The sequence below is a fragment of the Aythya fuligula genome, chromosome 14 (genome assembly GCF_009819795.1).
Source record: "Aythya fuligula isolate bAytFul2 chromosome 14, bAytFul2.pri, whole genome shotgun sequence".
In the NCBI taxonomy this organism is placed as follows: Eukaryota; Metazoa; Chordata; class Aves; order Anseriformes; family Anatidae; genus Aythya; species Aythya fuligula.
This window is the reverse complement of record NC_045572.1, coordinates 19,889,639-19,903,791: the sequence shown is the minus strand read 5'-3', so window position 1 is coordinate 19,903,791 and position 14,153 is coordinate 19,889,639. Positions and strand designations below refer to the sequence as shown.

The 14,153-nt window shown below is 42.8% G+C and overlaps 1 long non-coding RNA gene across 1 annotated transcript; it reads right to left on the bottom strand.

Annotated features, from left to right (window-relative positions):
• Window positions 1-3,492: 3,492 nt before the first annotated feature.
• On the bottom strand, window positions 3,493-4,787 carry LOC116495031. Its single transcript, XR_004253919.1, has 2 exons — window positions 4,246-4,787; window positions 3,493-3,774 (listed from the first exon to the last, which is right to left on the bottom strand). It is a non-coding gene; the product is annotated as an uncharacterized LOC116495031 (long non-coding RNA).
• Window positions 4,788-14,153: the final 9,366 nt, after the last annotated feature.

Here is a 14,153-nt window from a genome sequence, read left to right as displayed (position 1 = left end):
TATCCATAAATGTGCTATAACAATTAATCACCTCCAAAGAGCCTCAAGCAATAAATGCACATACTACTAGATCGGTTTCCTCTAACAGATTATACCAGACTCTGACCCACCAAAAGAACCCTGCATGTAGCTAACAGAAGAATAAACAAAGCACTGACCCCAAAGAACAGCCCAGGCAGAAGGAGCTCTCTGATAGCATGCCTAGGGCTCGTGTAACATTTGGCCCCGCCCAGCACCCAAACCCAATCACCTGGGAAAGAGGAAGGGGCAAACCACAAGAAAGAGAGCAGGAGCAGCAGCAGCTGTGTTCTTTTATTTATTTTTTTATTTGCTTTTTTTGTGCCTATCCCTAGTTTACAGCATGCAGAGTGCAGACAAAAGAACTGGGGTGTTTCTAGAAGCAAAATTTACCGTATTTATCCCTCAGCTTTGAACATAGAAAGGACCATACCGCCAAGAAAGTAAATGAAATATTTTCCACGGGAATTAGCTCAAACCTTAGAGTTAGGTAAGAGGTTGGACTCAATGATCCTGAGGTCTCTTAAAACCTAGAAGATCTGTGATTCTGTGTGATTTACATATGAAGAAAAATCTAGGAGCGTAGGAAATTACACATCAAAAAAAACAACGACGTAATAAGCAACGCGCATGCAGGGCCCCACGGCCGCCTGCAGTACTCGTTTTCCGCCAGCAAGTGGCGGCAGAGGGCGCCACCGCGCATGCGCAGCCCCCGGCCGCATGCAGTACTCGTTTCCCACCAGCAGGTGGCGGCAGAGGGCGTCACCGCGCATGCGCGGCCCCCGGCCGCCTGCAGTACTCGTTTTCCATCAGCAGGTGGCGGCAGAGGGCGCCCGCGGGCGCCACCACGCCAACGCGCATGCGCGGCCCCCGGCCGCCTGCAGTACTCGATTTCCATCAGCAGGTGGCGGCAGAGGGCGCCCGCGGGCGCCACCGCGCATGTGCAGCCCCCGGCCGCATGCAGTACTCGTTTTCCATCAGCAGGTGGCGGCAGAGGGCGCCCGCTGGCGCCACCACGCCACCGCGCATGCGCGGCCCCCGGCCGCCTGCAGTACTCTTTTCCCACCAGCAGGTGGCGGCAGATGGCGCCACCGCGCATGCGCGGCCCCCGGCCGCATGCAGTACTCGTTTTCCATCAGCAGGTGGCGGCAGAGGGCGCCCGCTGGCGCCACCACGCCACCGCGCATGCGCGGCCCCCGGCCGCCTGCAGTACTCGTTTTCCATCAGCAGGTGGCGGCAGAGGGCGCCCGCTGGCGCCACCACGCCACCGCGCATGCGCGGCCACCGGCCGCCTGCAGTACTCGGTTCCCACCAGCAGGTGGCGGCAGAGGGCGCCACCGCGCATGCGCGGCCTCCGGCTGCCTGCAGTGCTCGTTTCCCACCAGCAGGTGACGGCAGAGGGCGCCCGCTGGCGCCACCGCGCATGCGCGGCCCCCGGCAGCCTGCAGTATTCGTATTCCATCAGCAGGTGGCGGCAGAGGGCGCCAAAGCTCATGCGCGGCCCCCGGCCGCCTGCAGTACTCGTTTCCCACCAGCAGGTGGCGGCAGAGGGCGCCCGCGGGCGCCACCGCGCATGTGCAGCCCCCGGCCGCATGCAGTACTCGTTTTCCATCAGCAGGTGGCGGCAGAGGGCGCCCGTCGGCGCCACCGCGCACGCGCGCCCCCTGGCCGCCTGCAGTACTGGCTTTCCACCAGCAGGTGGCGGCAGAGGGCGCCCGTGGGAGGGCTTGCCAGGCGGATCACAGCTCGCCTACTGTGCCATTCGGAGCTTGTGGCTGTATTTTTTCCAACGTATTTGCTACCCACACCCCGCGGGGCAGCTTGTCTTACAAAGAATTCTCTCTGTTAATATTCTCTTTAAGGCGGGCACGAAGCATCCACTGCTCTTCTAAGCAAGCAACCTTCCTTCTGTGCTCCCTTCGGGATGCAGGACTTCGTGCACTCAGATTTATTCCACTCATTTTTCTTCGCCTTTTCATTGGCACAGTCTCGAAGGACGCCTGGCTTTCTTCTCACAGACTCGCGTCCGTTTCAGTGTAAGGCATCTTTTCCCTCCGCTGTTCAAATTCAAATTACCCAGATAAAACAATAGCGAGGTAAGAGAGAACTGTCTGAGTTAAAATCACCATCTTTCTGTAACTAATTTAGCAGACAGCTGTACCACATCAGAGGAGGAGGTTTAGATGCTAACCAGGTCACAGGCCCTGCTCAGGCACATCACGGTCAAGTGAGTGCCCCCAGAATCACTAAAGAAACTTAAGTAAGAATCTACTAGAAGAAAGCTGTCTCCTCTTACCACCACCTATTTAAGAGAGAGCGTAGTACAGGCAGTTCTACACGCATAAAACCACATACACACAGTATACCTGACCCAAGTAAATTCCCTCTTAGAAGTCCACCATTAAGCAAAAGAGGCGTATTGTGGTGACATACAGCTGCCGTGTAATGATCCTGAAGGGATGAATCGCCCTATGTATTCCAAGGTACTACTGTGGTTTGTTTTTTTTTGTTTTGTTTTTTTTTTTTTTTCCCCAAGTACGTTCAACGGTACAGATAAGTACGTTCCCGCTAAGAAAAAGAGTTCAGAATTGTTTATAACGAGTTCGTTCCACGTGTCACTTTCTCACTTAACGTAGTAATAAAGATATGCTGCTGCTTTTGGATTTCATTTCCTTCTTGAATCTCACTGGTGTAATTCCAATGGTCAAACAACCTCTTCCAGAAAGACCAGCCCACTGCTTCACAGGAGAAGGAAAAGATGTCTCACACACGCTGGCTAGTACTAAAAAGAGTAATAGGAAGAGAAGTTCAGGCCATCAACGTAAGTTTGTTTCCCTGCCTCTTCTGCTGGCTGGTCAAGTGGAATCCTCAGGACAGCCCCAGTACCTTGTGAAGAGCTTGTTAACGCCAGCACAACTTCAACCTGTCTTTTAAAAGAAAGCTGTTAAAGGAGCAGGAGACTGTTTTTAAATGAGAACAACCGAAAATAAAATTATCTGAAGAGCCACTTACTACTGGTATATTACCGTTTAAAAGGAAAATATTAATTACGTGCAGGTGCTCCAGTCTTCGTTGCATTTTCTGTGATTCACAACATTACCTTTGAACAAAAGAGGAACGGAAGGGAGGATATTAACTCAGGTAACCAAGGATTTGGTAAGCTGGAACTTGGTGTCTTTAACACTTTAGCCTTGGAGCAAAAATGTACACCCTGTACAGGCTGAGCTGACTGATGAGGCAGGTGCTCCAGGGTACGTGCTACCGGGAGGTAAGTAACAAACACATTCCGCAGCTATTACCAGAAGTGGGGTTTCAGGATATGCAGACTGGTTTCACAAAAAATATTAGCGGTCTGTTGGTGACAGACAATTCGAGGAATTCAGCGCTGCCCATTACAGACTCCTCAGATCAGCACTTAACGAGAATTAATAAAACGGTTTATTTTTTATATATATATATATATATATATATATATATATATATATACACATATACACACACACACACACCTATGTTCAAAAAAATGTATACAGTTAAAATATCAAATTAGTGATCCGGTAACAACACTGTTCATAAACAATCTCTTTTGTATGAACATTAAAATAAATGCACACTTTTAAAAGCATTTCTTTTTAGTGCTTCCAAAGCACAGCGTGTGCCAAGGCAAGGCCACCTGAAGAATCTCCGTCCTCCTCACGGGATGAAAGAGAACTGAAGTCAGGGACCTGGGAAGCCTCAGGTGCGCTTTCATAATGTCTGCAGATAAAAACAGAAGAGAGTCTGAGGTAGATTGGTTAGTAACCACCAAGTGGTAACAGTCACAGGGCTGTCTTTAGCTTTCATTAACACAACAGCAGTTTCTTTACTCTCGATCTACGCTGAATCTCAAGTTTAAAGGCATGGCTAGCAGTTCTCAGGAACAAGACCCTCGTCTCTGTGCTGGCAACATGCAATATTACCAGTGCAGGTGTTTCTGGGAGTTTTTTTTGGTTGGTTGGTTGGTTTTTTATTGGGGGGGGGGGACAACAGATGGGATCTCTCCACAATGCAGACACTGTGTGCATTTGACAGTGCCCCATTTTAGTGCGATCCACTGCCTATTGCACGTAAAACGGCTAATGACAGTATTCAAGTGAGTAAATTCTCACCACCTGCAGGAGGGGCAGCAATGGTTATTTTTTTCAGCCTGTTGAGCAAAGATCACCCTCCACAGGAAAAAAGCCACACCTTTCATAGCACGTCCTTAAGGTTACAGCCCAGCTTCTGCCGATAGAGGTTCGTAAAGTTAAAGCTCTGCTGCTTCTTCTCAGACTCTGACAGTAAGATCACTTGACCGCCAGGATGGCGAGGGCAACAGCTACGTCCTCTTCCACTCTTCTGCGGCACAGCAAACTCATTCCCGGTCCGTATTCCTCTGGCTGGTACACTATTATCTACCGTTCACCTGATTAACTCTGTTGGGTAGGCTGTTGAACTCTAGCTCCTCTAGCGTTCTCTCTAAGTGCTGTATTAAGACACGATTTTTAAACCTAGGGAAGTAATTTCATTTCTTCTTCCAAAAACAGCAGTTAAATAACTCAGTATTATTTTGCCACGACAAACAGTATTAGCAGAGGCTCTCTGTTTCCAGCATGGAAGAGCTTCCCTCATTTCTGACATCAGAATGGCAAATTTAATTTGATACAGCCACCTTTCCCCAACCCACGCAAATTCTGGGTCTTTCTTCCATAACCACCCGTATCTTTCTATTTCACACATCAGCTCTAGGTAACAACCATTTACTTCAGAAAATACAACGGCAGTTTGACCACTAAAACTGTAATAATTTAAGTATGTCAAAACAAAATACTTGTTTTGGAAAAGATTGAGATTTGCTATCATGAACAACGTTAGCGTTTAACTCTGAATCATTCATATCTATACAAACCTTGCTCCTTCCCTTATAGCAAATTCAATGAAATACTTCTGAATTTCCATTGGTCCTTGTACGTACCTCCTCAAGAAGAGAGATTTTTTCACGATCTTAAAGAAGAGATCCAAACAGATATTAGAAACAGATCTTGTAAATGCATTTTCAATAAATCTTAACAGCCAAAGGAAAAATAACAAAGCCTAGAGTTTCCTCTTTCTGCATACAGTAATGCACATAAGAAAAAAGCCAGCATACCAATAATTCGAAGTGATATCGATTAGCTGATATTCAAATGTAGCGCTGAATTTTGTTCTCTTAAAAGAGCAGTATCTAGAAACACCTGCCCTTGGAAAATGCAGTCTAGGTTTAATCAGCAGAGAAGCCTTGTATCTCCACGAACACACTGCCATGATTAGCAGTTAATAGAAACAAAGGGATACCAAGCCATGTTTCAACCCAGAGCTGTCATTTTTGAAAGCAGAGGTTTAAGATAACTACTCTAAAAAAAAAAAGTAATAATAAAAAAAACGCCACTCAACAAGGGCCCATGATTTTTGTTTTTACTGATTTTGCACTGCTCGTCCCATTTTCTTAGCTATCCTCCTTATTTTGGGACAGCGGAACCTTCCCTTTATTTTCTTACCATACACCCTGCTGCTATGCTACTGCGAATAAACACCTTCTATTGCAAAAGCACAACTCTGTTTCTCACAACTACTCTCCCCTCTTCTTTTCTTACTCCTATTGTTTTTTCACCTTTTCGCATCTCCCACCCTTAAGTTTTTCCAACATTAGGGCACACTATTTTTCTTTGGACATCTCAGGGAATGACAAATACACAATGCCATTATTATTATAACAACAAATAGTTATTTGAGCCAATTCCCTTCAGGTAACCACGAAGTTAGTTTCTCCCATTTCCTAAATCCCCAGGAAGCATCCTTTTCAGCTGCTCTATGTAGGATCTTTTTTTTTCCCCAACATTTTTGAGATCAGTCACCTTTGTCCCGTTTGATCTACATGTGTACAGCAACTAGCATTAATTACAAACATTAATTGCATGCTCCTCCTTGTGAGGCTGGTAATAAATCTAGTACCATTTGAACCCCTCCCCCTTTCTTCTTCTCCCATTTCCAGGGAGCGTTCTGCAAACACTCTAATTCTGTGCAATTCAATTCCTTTTACTCATTAATTCAATAAGAACTCTTCTAAGGAGAAGTCAAAGGTTTACAATAGTTAGTTTTAACAGTTTCGACCTTAAAAGTCTTTGTTAAGGCAGTCTCTCAGGTATTACGGTTCACCAATGCTTTTACCCAGGTATAAGGTTGGTCCAGCCTTTTTCAGCCACTCTTACTGTCGTTTCAGTACTCAGGAGCACTCGGAACAGTCTGTCCCACTCAGGTTACAGCTTCTATTCGCTCAATGTTCATATCAGAACCCAACCTCCTGCTCGGAATGGATGCATTGGGGCTTCAAGGATGGGGTTTGAGCTAATGATCCACAGGTCCCAAGAGAGGACAAAGAAGACGACAGCCCAAGCGCATGGCTCTTAAGAAAAGCATGTGGTGTCTCAAATTGAGGTAATTCATTCCCTTCGTCCAGGTACAGCAATCCAAGTAACGTTTCATACAGTGAAACTCCCTCCCACATCTTTTCTTGGTGCAGTTTGGATTTGGAGAAGTGCTGAAGGTAAGCACTTTTTCGTCCAGGGGAGCCGAGTTTCCAGAACTTAGTCAATTTCTTCTTTACTGTCTGATCCGCTCCACCCTTCCAGAAGAGGAAGGACGTGAAGGAGTGTGAAATTTCCACTTAATTCCTGGAGTCTACGTTAGCCCTTGTACTATTTGTGGCGCAAAGAGACTTCCTTGATTGGAGTCAGTATTTTCAGTGACTCCGTAACTGAGAATCATCTGTTCCAGAATTACCTTGGCTACCATGCTCACAGTAGCAGATACCGAAGAGAAAGCTTCCACCCACCCTGACAAGTGATCAACCAAGAATAATTAAGTATTTAAACCTACCTATTCTAAGGAGTTCTGTAAAACCCACCTGTGCACTTTGGAAGGGTTGAATTCCTGGTTAACACCCCGCTTCAGGCTGACTGTGGATAATTTTCCTATTTACTTTTTGACGTACTACACAATTCCTGCATAGCCTACTTGTTTAGCCGAAGTATATATATTCCTACACATACACATTTCTGTAGCACAGCGTCACACATTCCTTGAATTCCCCGATGGCTCTCTGGAAGTAAAACATTAATATAAAACTAATATTTGCCTTTTCCGATCCACATTTCTTCCACCGGACTTCCTTCAGGTGCTGCAAAGACCTGTATAAGACCAAGTGTTCTAAGAGGTACAAAACAATTTTTTTCTCAGATGCACCCAGATGGTACACACAAACACGCAGATGGAGAATAAAAGCACTATTTGTCTTATCTAGCTTAATTGGAGAGGGATGTGCATCCCAGGCTCCAAGGTACAGTTAAGGTTATTTAGTGTTGCTTTGTGCCTTTCTCAAATATCAGAAGCTAGCTTGACTCCTAAAAAGCTTCTTGAAAATAGAAGTGACATTTGCTTTCCTCCAGTGTCTGGGCACTTCTAGTCTCCTTGTCAAGAATGGCCTCACAATGCCATCTCTCTCAGCACCTGTGGGTGCATTCCATCAGGGCCCAAGTGACCAGTTTGCTTAAGTATTCCTTGTTTGGATCTTCTTTCAAGAAAAAAAGTCCTTGCTCTACATTGCCTCCTGGTCTCCATCTGGAACCTGGGATTCCTCTCTTGTTGCCACTCCTGTTGGTAAAGATTAAGGCAAAGAAGATGTTCAGTATTTCAGCCTTCTCCATTTTCTGTGTCACTTGGTCCCCCATCTCATTCAGCAGTGGGACCCCCCCCCCCCCCTTTTTTTTTTTTGTCTTCCTTTTGTAACTGATGAACTTACAGAAGCCCTTCTTGTCTTCAACCTGGCCAAGCACATCCACCTTAGCTAGGAAATAAAACAGCTTACTACCCATTGAAAATTCAGACGGGAATTTTGAAGAAGGAAAATACTCGAAATTAAAAATAGTACATATACATACATATATATTAATCCAAAAGCCTTAGTCTCAGTTTCCTTAATTAAAGTAGTAAAGTGAAGGAACCCTAACTGCGTAAATAGATATGATAGTATTCATGCTCATGACTAGGGATACAGTTACAAGGTCACCTAAGAATTGTTAACATAGATATTTCCTAATAAGAACATCCAAGTTGCTTTTGTTTCTAAACATAAGGTGGCAGCATAGGGACACTAGTATCTGAAGCCTATTAGCATCACCACAAAGAAAGATAAACACCTGTTAGACAACTGCTCTCTCTAAAGCTGAGAAATTTTATCAAGAAATCTCTAAAGCTTGTACAAAAGAACTTTGAGCATAATTCTTTCATCTAATACCACTTGACTAAGCCTATCTTCAAGAGCAACCATAAGCTACCATCTTCCTAGAGGAAAAACACAAAGTCCCTGCCACAGCAAAATGGGAAAGAGATGTGGCGTTTACTTTCCAGTCATTGCAGACAGATACCCAGACTTTCAAGTCCATGAACTGATGGCACACATTAGTATAACTTTCCTTCTTCTCTGCTTAGAATCACAATACTCCCTGTTACAGGAGGCATAAAAAATATGACTTCTTCTGTCTAGCATTCCTTCTTCAGAAAATGAAGCATTTTCCCTGCTTCTGAACATGTCTCCTTCAGACAGAAGGAGTTTCTAAAACCCACCTTGCAATAACACTGTGTATTTCTATTGGAACCTATATGCACTTACACTATGCCGAATTCTGCTTAAGCAAAAGAACATTATTGGGTAGATCCAGATGCATAATAGCAAAATAGTAAAATCTGTAGCTAGCTAAAAGAAGGAGACATTCAGTATTAAATACCTTTTCTTATTTACTTTACTCATTCTGGGTAGAACTAGTTTTGTGATCAGCCCTCTTCTCTGTAGCATATTCTTTCTTAAGCACTATTTTATAAACCACCCACTTTCTCTAAGACTTATGGGAAAAACCTTAGCTGTGTTGACAAACTTCCATTATCATAGCTTAATAATCCAAATGACTATGATGCAAGACAGACAGATGCATGTGCAACAGCAAAATGGTTTATTACGACTCTCAATATCATCCCCATCACCATTAGCTGGCAGAGGGATCCCCAGTCTATTGTACCAAGGGCTGTTGGATTACAAACCCCAGGGGCACTAAACACAGACAGTGCAGGTTTCCCAGGAAAAAGTCTGTGTCTTGAGGCCAAGGAACTCAGGAAGACTATTCAGTGACACCTTCAGTGTCAACTTGAGCTGGCAACACCTGTGCTGTGAAAAAGGGAAAAGTCCACAGACAAAAAAATGCAAGGCTCATGACAGGGAACAGTTCTGGGGCAGATCCTCCTCAGAAGGTAAAGGCTTTGTCACTGAGGATTACACCTGAGGATGGATGCTATCCTAAGGGAGATTTAGGCTCTAGTGATTTGCAACGTGTTTATCAGCAATGTGACTCCCTAGGATTATGACTTGCCAACCAAGTGCAGGAAATAGGAACCAAGGAAGAGTTGGGCAGACTTTCTAGAAGTGCAAGGAAAGATGCACAAGGTACATCTGTGGTGATATGAAGGACACAGAGAAGAAAAAAAAGTCTTTGGAAAGGAAGCTTGCACTTAAAAAAAATGTCAGGGGTGACTTAGTCTTCAATTTTTTATTTAGACCAAAGCCTCCATGACAGTTTTATTTTTTTAATGTTCCCACCGCCACACAAAGGAACACTGAGGCAGAGTGACCATGCATAGCTAGAAAAAATGGTACAAGGTAGAAGGATTGAAAATCACTAGAAACTACAGGCATCTTTAAAAATAGAAGGATCCTATACCATAGGGATACCCTTTATAATAGACCACATGCAATGAAACTGCTGATGTTTAATTTTTTATTTTTTTTTAAAAAGACAAATTTAACCTAAAAATTGTAGAAAAAACAACAACCCCGTGGTCTGGGGTAATGCGTACCACAAGGATAAAGATGTAAAGCCTTTACATTTTCCTAAGTAAAGCACAGAACTGCATTCGAAGCACAAGAACAGTTTAAGAGCCCTGCAACAGACCCCTCCAAACAAACAAACAACGTATCTACTACAGTGGGTCATAGCTCAAAAAGAGAGTTAAACTTCCTTACCTTTACATAAAGACAAAGTAATGGTGCAGCTAAAAAAGTAAAAACATTTTCTATTGACAGGAAAACATTTAAAGATGTCACATCAGATATCGTGTTTTATTACCTGTTAGGAAGGGCTGAGAACAGATCAAAAATAAATATTTGGATTATGGTTTGAAGGGATGATATCTCTTCGGAAGTGGAAGTTACGCTGAAAAGCATGAAATGGAAGCAGTAACAAACTGTCATATTAAAACACAATAAAGCAGTCCAGAAATACAGCCTGGGGAAAACAACTTGCAGACAGCAAGAGAACTGAAACTCCTTTTTCTCAGTGTTGTGGTTTAACCCGGCCGGCAGCTAAGCACCACACATCAGTTCGCTCACCCTCCCCCCTCCATTTCTCAGACGGGGGAGAGAAACAGGAAAATGAAGCCTGTGGGCTGAGGTAACAACAGCTTATTAAGAAAGGAAAATAATAATAATAATTAATAATAATAATAGTACTAATAATAATAACGTGTACAAAACAAGTGATGCACAATGCAATTGCTCACCACCCGCTGACCGATGCCCAGCCTATCCCCGAGCAGCCGCCCCCCCACCCTGGCTAGCCACCCCTGTATATTGTTCAGCATGACCCCAGACAGGATGGAATACCGCTTTGGCCAGTTTGGGTCAGCTGTCCTGGGTCTGTCCCCTCCCAGCTCCTGCTGCACCCCCAGCCTGCCTGCTGGCAGGACAGAGCGAGAAGCTGAGACGTCCTTGGCTTGGTGTAAGCGCTGCTCTGCAACAACTAAAACATCAGTGTGTTATCAGCACTCTTCTCATCCTAAGCCAAAACATAGCACCCTACCAGCTACTAGGAGGAAAGTTAACTCTATACTAGCTGAAACCAGGACACTCAGCCATATCAGGAACTGTGAGACTGTCAGAGAATTTGTAAGAGCAGCTGATGTTTAAAACAAAAGAAGGGCACCAAAAAAAGTTAATTTTGTACTCATTTTATTTCAGACAAACTTGGAAAAGTTCCTGTGCCAAAAAATTACCTTTAAAATATTATGTAATACAACTCCCATATACCAAAGTTTCTGTAGGATAATTACAGAAGGGATTAAGTCAACAGAATGAGTAACAATAAATCACTAGACCATATCATAACCCCTCAAATGTGCAATTGAAAAAGCATAATAGCTGCGATGTTTTACCTCAGTACCAGGGGACTGCAAGTTAACATACATGACAAATTTTTATACATGTTTCAGAAAGCATCAGTCCAACTTCTATTTCCAGGTATGCTAGTAGAAGCAATTCTGAAAGTCAAAATTAGCGTGTATGTGTGTGACAAATTTATGTCTGACAAATGCTTTAGAATTATTTGGAAGAATCAATGGGCACGTGGACATGTGAAATTCACCTGATGTACTATATCTGGATTTCCATAAACTGTTCTGTACAGACCTTGCCAAAGGTATGAGATGACAGGAACAGCTCTCCTCCAGAGAAGCAACTTACTAAAAAGCTGAAAGAACAGTAATAAATGTTCAGTTTCAGTTAGGCAAAAATCACCAACAGAGATCTCTGTCCAGCACTAAGAAACAATATTTAATGAGTATTTGAAAAAGCCAGATGAATACTGAGATGGCAGATTTCTGACAATGCTTTTGTTCTGAGCAGTTGTTTAGTAATAATAATAATAATAATAATAATAATAATAATGCTCCCATAGAGTACCTACAAGAGATAACAATGTTGTGGAAACAGACAAGGAAGTTGCAGATGATTTTCAATGTAGGTAATACAACAAACAAACAAGTCAGGGGTTGGGGGTGCAAATTTTTAATATTATACATCATATGATGGTCTCCAAGAGAACTGTTATCACCCAAAAAGATCTTAACAATAAGTAAGACTAAAAGGTCAGCTCACTGCTCAAAAGCCAGACATGACGTTTAGAAATATTCGGCAAATAATGAAGAAAAATAGGAGAAAAAAAAAATATATACCACAATAAATCTACGTTCATCCTGCATCGCAGAATCACATAACCAGAGTGGTTGAAGTTAGAAGGCACTTCTGGAGGTCATCTGGTACAAACCCCTGCTCAGGCAGGAAACATTTTGAATATGATGGACAGTGCAGGCCTCTACTCCTCAGAAACAATAAAAGAGAATAACACAAAGTACAGAAAACAATGGATGATATGAGGTACAAACCACCTGGTGTACAAAACAGATTCTGCTTCTTCAACCACAGAGAGTGCAAAGAAGGGAAGGAGACAGTTCTGTAGCTGTCGTGGAAATGGTATTATTCACCATCTTCTACAATAAAAGCCTTAACAGCCATCAAATTCAGTTACAAAATAGCAAGTTTAAACACCCACACACCTCTCTCTTCGTGCAGCACATGGATACACTAAAATTCACTTTCCCACCAAATATTGTGAACATTATAATTTTGTCTAGCTTCACAAATCACGTGGACAGAAGTAGATGTGCAAAGACATGGGTTCATGAAACGTGTTACCCACAGGTCTCAACTGCTGGAAGAGTACTCCAAGACTACATCTTACAGTGGACCAGAGACTGGATTCTTTTGATCAAGTACAAGACTTCTTAATAAACGGCACCAACATTTGCTTACTTCTTAACTACTGTATTTTAATTCAGATGCATTTTTTAACATAATAAATAAATAATAAAAATACAAAATAAAAATCAGCATGTGTTCATTTTATGTCATGATCTCTGGCATGTTAAAACTACAGTTGCAACCTCTCAGGTGGCCTGATTTTGTCCACAAAATGCCCTTCTCCTTAGGGCAAAATGCCAGATGTGCAGACAGTTTTTGCCTTTAAATTCAATACCTCATTGCTGCTTTCTAGCCTTTTGAATACACATGGAGTTCCTTATAATCCTCAGGCTTATTTACACAAAAAGAATTTAAGAATCATGGCAATGACCTTTAATCACTAGAACCTTCAGATCAAAATGCTGGTGCTGTGCATTTTCTTAAGATTTGTCAGATTTCCACATATATATAAATATACTTTCATGTCCAGTTCTCCAGCTAACTAGGTAAGAAATCTCTCTCAATCTATTATGAGAACTACTGCTGACATTTTATTCTAGGAATTTTTTAGCAAGATTTACTCATTGAGCCTGTCCCTTTACTTCCTTATGCTCCAACATTCTTCCAGGTATTCCAAGGACAAATGCAGTCAGAACTGTTAGAAGTGCTAGAATTACACTCATTCACTGCAGAGCATTTGTTTTCCAGAATTTACTCACATTTCTTTCACTGACACCTACGTTTTAGTAAGGTACATTAACAGTATCTTGAGGGTTCCCTGAGGCTGCCATAACTGCAATTACTGTATACACCAAAGTGCCTATATACATATACAGGCACCAAACCTGGAAGCATAGTTCCATTTCATAAACTCAGCTCATAGAATGCCACGCATTTGAACACACCAGACAGCTCAGTGACTTAGTACACAGCTGGGCACATAAGCTACCTGAGAGCTACCAATATCTGTTTTATCAAAGGAGTACAGCAATTGGGATAGACACATTTTTGATGTTAATTATGTAACATGTTTTGAAGAATCTCTATAACCATCCCTAACGGAATTTGCTGGATTGAAGAATTGCCCTTGTCAGATAACAAGTAATGTTCAGTCTGCTTAAGAGTTGTAACTGAGCCTGCTTAAGAGTTGTAATTGCATCTTTACAGGAGTCTAAAGGCTTTCAACCTTTTCAAGATCAAATTAAACCTTTGTCTCCCTGCCCTGACTCTGATGTCTGAAAGCCTATTTGTGACGAGTAGTTTTCTTGTTACAGACAAATCACAGTAGCCAGGCTACATGGCTAAATCAGGTCATAGAACTCAGGTCAAACTTACAGCGGACATTGGATAGCAGAACTTATAGCCACTGACATTTTTACTCATAGTGTCATTGTGTATCATCATTTGTGTTCAGAGGGACAAAAAGTAGTATGAAAAGATTACAAAAATTAAAAAAGCA